Source organism: Cebus imitator, unplaced genomic scaffold, assembly GCF_001604975.1.
Source record: "Cebus imitator isolate Cc_AM_T3 unplaced genomic scaffold, Cebus_imitator-1.0 Scaffold353, whole genome shotgun sequence".
NCBI classification, from domain to species: domain Eukaryota; kingdom Metazoa; phylum Chordata; class Mammalia; order Primates; family Cebidae; genus Cebus; species Cebus imitator.
The window spans coordinates 1,112,396-1,120,139 of NW_016107668.1; positions in this window are offsets into that span (position 1 = coordinate 1,112,396).

Consider the following 7,744-nt stretch of genomic DNA (forward strand, 5'->3'; position numbering starts at 1 on the left):
TTGAGCTGGAGTTTCACTCTTGTTCCAGGCTGGAGTGCAATAGCGACATCTCGGCTCACTGCAGCCTCTGCTGCCTGGGTTCAAGTGATTCTCCTGTCTCAGCGTCCTGAGTAGCTGGGATTATAGGCATCCACTACCATGCCCAGCTAATTTTGTATTTTTTTACTAGAGACCGGGTTTCTCCATGTTGGCCAGGCTGGCATTGAACTCCCGACCTCAGGTGATCCGTCTGCCTTGGCCTCCCAAAGCTGGGATTACAGGCGTGAGCCAACGCGCCCAGCCTACTCTACTAAAATTTATCTCCTCCTAATTGTCGCTGAAACGTTTAATACGTTTTAATTTAATTAATTTATTTATTTTGAGATGGAGTCTCACTCCGTCACCAGGCTGGAGTGCAGTGGTGCCATCTCGGCTCACTGCAACCTCCACCTCTTGGGTTCAAGCAATTCTCCTGCCTCAGCCTCCCAAGCAGCTGGGACCATAGGCATGCGCCACCATGCCCAGCTAATTTTTGTATTTTTAGTAGAGTCAGGGTTTTGCCATGTTGGCCAAGATGTTCTCGATCTTCTGACCTCGTGATCCATCCGCCTCAGCCTCCCAAAGTGCTGGGACTACAGGCGTCAGCCACTGCAGCCAGCCTTCTTGTTAATTTTAAAAACAAATTCTATTTTTTCTTGTATCTCCTGGAACTCGGGATGGCTTTCTATCTGGTGGTAAAGACCAGAAGATGAAAATAAGAGATGTAAGTTGCAGGCTCAATATGGGGAAAAAGTTGTATTCAAGATGGATTGTATTACATACGCTTAACATTTTTTCAATACTAAAGAAAGGATAAGGCGTTTCTCAAGTGCAGCAATTTTTTTTTTTTGAGACAGGGTCTTGTTCTTTCACCCAGGCTGGTGGTATAATCACTGCTCACTGTAGCCTCAACCTCCTGGGCCCAAGCAAGCCTCCCCTCTTCTCAAAAGTAGCCAGGACTACAAGTGTATGCCACCATCCTGGTTAATTTTTGTATTTTTCAGTAAAGGTGAGGTTTCTCCATATTGCCCAGGCTAGTTTCAACATCCTGGGCTCAAGCGATCCTCCTGCCTTTGCTTCCCAGAATTTTGGGATTACTGGCATGAGCCACTGCACCTGGCCTACAACATTTTTTTTTAAGTTTTCATTTTTATCAGCTGTACATGCACATAGTCTAAGTGGTCATATAATTCTATAAATCTTGTAATTATTTTTTAGGATGAGTGCTTCTGTATATGTCAATACTTCCAAAGGTACCTACAAAGCCTTCCTTTTTAATTTTCTTGTTCACATGGAAAATGCATTTTAAGTATAATAGTCATGCTTCCTAACATCAATGTTCTCTCTCCCACCTACCCCTTTTTAAAAATTTTTGAAAACTTTGATATTTTTTAATTAAAAAGTTATTGCATTCAACAAGAATGGGGTAAAAATAGGAAAGTTACACATATGTATCATAAAATTAAAATAATTCAGAAATATAGAAAATATAAAAAAATAAAAGCCCTCTGAAATCTCACTTTTCCATAGAGAACCACAGTTTGATGTTTATCCTTCCTGATCCCTCAACCCCTACCTGGTTGTCATGGGCAGGCAACTGATATTTTGTTTACTCATTCAACACATTTTTTAAGATTAAATGTAGAATAAGACACTGTGCTGCAGAAGGGTTACAGTGATAAGGATGAATCAGAACTAGTTGATGAGACCCTAGAAACTCCTAGCAGAGTTGAGGCATGAACTGGTATAAAATTGAGAAAATGAAATGTGCTGAAGGGAACACACTGTGCTGTGCAGCTCAGCTGAGAAGAGGATTTCCATCAGGGGGACTAGGACAGGCTGGATCAGAGATACAGGTATGATGTGGACATGGAAAGAAGGGAAAAGGCATTCTAGAATTAAGGAACAGAATAAATGCAAGAAGGGATATACCTAAAGCAAAACGATACTTGATGAATTTTAAGACACGAAGTAGCCCATGGAGAAGTATGGTGGAAAGAAGCCTTTAACCATCATGGCTTAGGTTGCACCTTCTCTGAGGACAATGAGAACTTCAAACTGACAGGGCAAGGGCATGAGGCAGACAGCATGTTATGGGCTGAATTATGTTCCTTACCAAATTCGTATGTTGAATCCCTAATCCCCAAAGTAACTATATTTGGAGATAGGGCCTTTCTGGAGGTTACTAAGGTGGGCTAATGTGGTGCCCTAATCTACTGGAACTGGGTGTCCTATAAGAAGAAGAAGAGACAAAAGGAGTGTGATTGTGCAAAGAAAAGCTCACGTGGGGACACAGTAAGAAGGCAGCCACCTGCAAGCCAAGGAGAGAGGCTTTGCCAGAAACCAACCCTGCCAGCATCTTCATCTTGGAGCTCCAGCCTCCAAAACTGGGAAACATTATAGCACCTGTTATTTAAGTCACCCTGTCTGTGGCATTTTCTTATGGCAGCCCCAGAAGGCTAACACACAACTTATCTTCGGTTTAGAACATTTCTCAGTTCTTACTAAAGAATAGGCTTTAGAATAGCCACATCTTAGGCCAGGCGCGGTGGCTCATACCTGTGATCCCAGCACTTTGGGAGACTGAGGCGGGCGGATCATGAGGTCAAGAGATCAAGATCATCCTGGCTAACATGGTGAAACCCCATCTCTACTAAAAATACAAAATTAGCTGGGCGTGGTGGCACGTGCCTGTAGTCCCAGCTACTCAGGAGGCCGAGGCAGGAGAATTGCTTGAACTCAGGAGGTGGAGGTTGCAGTGAGCTGAGATCACGCCACTGTACTCCACCCTGGCAGCAGAGCAAGACTCCATTTCAAAAAATAAAAAAAAAAAAAATGGCCGCATCTTAAAATGATGGAATCACTTTTATCCTTCGTGTTCTTTGCTTCTCCAGTTAAGTAAATGAGATTGACTTTATTGCTGTGTTTTATCATCATTTAATGTGAGAGCCTGATATCAAAAACCTATTCATATTTACAGTATGCTAACTTCTATACAAATATCTAAAAGTCACAGTCTTAGCATCCTGAGTGATTTTAGTTATATGGTTTAATAAAAATAATAAATAACACAGCTGCTAGTACTGGGTGTTTACAATGTGTCAGATACTATTCTAAGTGCTTTTCATGCATTGATTCATGTAATCCTCACAACAAACCTGTCGGGTAGTTACTATTATTATACTTTTATAGCTAGAAAATGCAGAACTGGGATTGTTGCCTTTCTTTACTCCACTACTGCTGAAGATAAAACATATTGCACTTCAATTTGCAGAGATATGATCAAACATCCCTCAGCAGATTCTGATGCCTAAATGAAAACTGGAGTTTCTGGGCCAATAAAGCTAAGGGCTAACCTGAGTGATCTGCTTACCTCTGTCCTGGATGTCTCTATTTTATTCTCTCCTTAACTCAACACTGTATTTGTTATCTTTATTGCAAACATCCAAACTGTGCTTCATGCCAAGGCTCTGTCAAGTTATGACCTAGACTGAGTTTTCTTCGTCTGGTTGTATAAACTCTGGAAAGCAGAACAAAATTTTCCTCTTTTTCTCATCAGCTAGTTACTTAGTTGAGAACTAAATATCAGTATTACACACCTTGAAGACCCTCAATAAACAGTTTTGAGTTATAGGAAAATTCTTTCTGGCACCATTCCCAAAATTAACAGCAACAAAATTAATTTTATGTATGAACACTACAAATGGACATTGTAGAATGTATGAGGAGGCTTAAGGGAAAGGAGAGAACATTCTGTGACCAGTTCCCCAACTTCAGGATAAACCGGGCATTCTTCTGGAAAAAAGGTCTTTAGCAATTAAATGGTTAAGCCTCCAGTGAAAGCAGGCCACAGCTGGAGAAAGTGTTTGTAGTGCAATGCAGGAAGTATGGAGTCAGTGACTTCTGCCGGCAGGAAGGGGTGGAGGGGTAGGGGGAGGGAGAGAAAAGCAGGGTGCCTGCTGGGAAGGAGGATTCTTAGTTGTTCTCAGTCTGGAAGACTTTCTCTCTCAATTTGAAGCCAGATATTGGAAAGAAAACAACTCCCATTGCTGCAGAAAGGATGAAAAAGGTGCTGAGTGCAGACAGAGTGAAGCCAAAGTTGGGAGATGCAGGCGTTGTGCCCAGAATACAGTTGGAACTTCCACCATTTGAATGGAGCTACACAAAAGTAGGAATGGAGATGCTTAGACATCTAGAAATACAGTTGAGAAAACTTTCTTAAATAACAATGATACTTCTTTAGCAATTTTACATGCCAAGAGCTGCACTAAATGTTTTAGGTTCATTATCCCATTTAATTCTCAAGAACACGAGAAAAGTCTGTTTTAGAAACTATTCCTCACTTTACAAATGAGCAAACTGAGACTTTACAAAATTAAATAGTTTTCCCAAAGTATAAATTCAAATAGTTTGCTCCTATCAAAGTACAAATTTCAAAAAGTTAAAACATGATTTTTCATACAAATTTGTAGTCCAAGACTTACTTACCTCATTTGTGACAGAACCAGCTGGTTTAAAGAGGAGGACAGAAGACTGCTTATGAGAGAGAGAGAGAGAGAGAATGTGTGTGTTCATGTCACCAGAAGAATGCCACATAAAATTGCAGTTATATAGAGAATAGAAAGCCATCTAATAAAACACAGAGCAATAAAACCAAAACCTTTAGGTTCTTTTTTATTGGACATAAATCATTTGACTCTCTATAGGACAAAAATCAGTTGTGACTGATTAATTTTCTAAATGTTCATCTAATTTTAAAGACAATCAATCTGAATCAATAAAGCATAGTAGGTCAAACAAAATCACATCCCCAGGTGATCAGTGGTTTCAGGTGGACTAGACATTTGCTACGGCCTGAATGTCATCCCCTAAAAACTCTTGTGTTGAAATCACCAATGTGATGGCATTAGGAGGTAAAGTCTTTGGGAGGTGATTAGGTCACATGAGGAGAGCCTTCATGAATGGGATTAGTACCTTTATAAAAGAGGTCCCAGAGAGCTGCTTTTCCCCTTCCACCCCGGGAAGACACTCTGAGCAGGTGTCTTCTAGATACTGAATCTGCAAGTGACTTGATCTTGGACTTCTCAGCCTTGAGGACTGTGAGAAATAAATTTTTGTTGTTTACACGTTACTCAGTCTAAGGTATTTTGTGACCGCAGCCAGCACGGACTGAGACAATGTGTGCAGCACTATCTAATGAACCTTTCTGTGATGATGACATGTTCTATTGCGCTGTCTCATGAGGTAGCCACAGGACACATGCAGCTGTTGAAATGTGACTAGCATGCTGAGGAGTTGAATGTGAATTAATTTAAGTTGAAGTAGTCACATGTGAACAGTGACTCTATGACTTTGAAAGAAGTCATAGAGTCAATAAAGCATAGTAGATCAAGAAGATTGCTTATAAGTGTGTGTGTATGTGTGTTCGTGTGTGTGTGTGTTTCATGACTTTGAAAGAAGTCATAGTCAATAAAGCATAGATCAAGGTTGCTTATAAGTGTGTTTATGTGTGCATGTGTTTCATGACTTTGAAAGAAGTCATAGAGTCAATAAAGCATAGATCAAGAAGATTGCTTGTAAGTGTGTGTGTGTGTTCACGTCTGCAGAATACCCAGGTGATTCATATCCACAGTAAATTCTGGGAAGAACCACTGTGGATGATATTGACAAAAGCGGTTGTAGACCACATTCTGAGAAATACTGCTCCAATCCCTGCTCTTCCAGAATCCACTTGCAAAAAAGGCAAAGGTGGTTATCAATCCTACTTAACAGGTGACAGGTCCACTGCTGAAAGGCAGTATCATTAGTCAGTGGTCATGCAGTTTGGTGATAAAACAGACTGAAAGCAGGTAGTCTAGATCCAGCTGATTGCAGCCCAGAATTGCCAGATCTTGCTATTTTCCAGAAAACTCCACAAATCTGAATTTTTATATGAGATAGTCTTGACTTTCAAAATCCTATGTAGACCGAAGAAAATGAGTTTGGAATCCTAATAAAGTCCATGGGCCACTAGTTTCCAACCTGGCTAGCTCAGTACAAAGTTTACCCTGCTGTCTCTACAAGGAACTGAGGACAAAGGTTTGGCCTTTCCAGATCTTTCCAGGCAGAATCAAAAGCTTCTCACAGCACTTGTCAAAATGGCCCTTTCAATGTTCAGTGCTGTGAGAAAAAAAATTCTGTTATTTATAAATTAGCCAATCTAAGGTATTTTATCACAGCAGCCCAAATGGATTGCTTGTCACATATCCCTAAAAAGTTATTTACATGCTGTCTTTCCAACTAGATTGCAAGTCCCTGGAGAAGTGGCACATACTCAACTATCAATTGTGAGCATAACACCTGACAAATAGAAAGCATTTAATATATCTTAGATAAGTGAGTGTGCATGAAAATTAGAAGCTTAAACCAGGCATAGTGGCTATACTTGTAATTCCAGCTCCTTGGGAGGCTGAGGCAGGAGGATTCCTTGAGCCCAGGAGTTGAGACCAGCCTGGGCAACATAATGAGATTCCCCCACAAAATAAATTAATTAAAAGTTTTTAAAAAAAATCAGAAACTGGAATGGGCACAGTGACTGACGCCTGTAATCTCAGCACTTTGACAGGCCGAGGCAGTCAGATTACCTGAGGTCAGGAGTTCGAAACCAGCCTGATCAACATGAAGAAACCCCGTCTCTATTAAAAATACAAAATTAGCCAGGTGTGGTGACGCATGCCTGTAATCCAAGCTACTCGGGAGGCTGAGGCAGGAGAATCACTTCAATTTGGGAGGTGAAGGTTGCAGTGAGCGGAGATTGTTCCATTGCACTCCAGCTTGGGCAACAAGAGCAAAACTCCAACTAAACTGGCTGGGCTCAGTGGCTCCCACTTTTATTCAAGCACTTTGGGAAGCCAACGCAGGAGGACTGCTTGAGGCCAGGAGTTAAAAGACCAGCCTGGGAAACATAGCAAGATCTCTTTTCTACTAGAAGTAAAAAAAAAAAAACAACAACAACAAAAAAAAAAAACTGGGCGTGGCAGTGCATGCCTGTAGTACCAACTACTTGGGAGGCAGAAGCAAGAGGATTGCTTGGGCCCAGAAGTTCGAGGTTGCAGTGAGCTGTGACATGCCACTGCCACTCCAGCCTTGTCTCTTAAAAAAAAATCAGAAGCTTAAATAGGGTGGCTATGGGCCAAATGAATTTATTTCCTTGTTGTCATATTGTTGTTGTTTTTAAACAACATAGCAAGACCCCATTTATAAAATAAATAAATAAACAGAAAAGTACAGAGTCTTGCTATGTTGCCCAGGCTGGCCTCCAACTCCTGGGCTCAAGTGATCCTCCCACCTCAGCCTCCCAAGTAACTGGGACTATAATTACCACATTGCTGAACCTGGTTTGAGCCTCGGTTTAAGAACTGTAATGGGGTTCCTCTGTAATCCATAATGGTTTATTGCTGCCACACAAAACATACTTGTTAAATGTGTACAGTTCATAGGCCGGGCGCGGTGGCTCAAGCCTGTAATCCCAGCACTTTGGGAGGCCGAGGCGGGTGGATCACGAGGTCAAGAGATCGAGACCATCCTGGTCAACATGGTGAAACGCTGTCTCTACTAAAAATACAAAATATTAGCTGAGCATGGTGGCGCGTGCCTGTCATCCCAGCTACTCAGGAGGCTGAGGCAGGAGAATTGCCTGAACCCAGGAGGCGGAGGTTGCGGTGAGCCGAGGTCGCGCCATTGCACT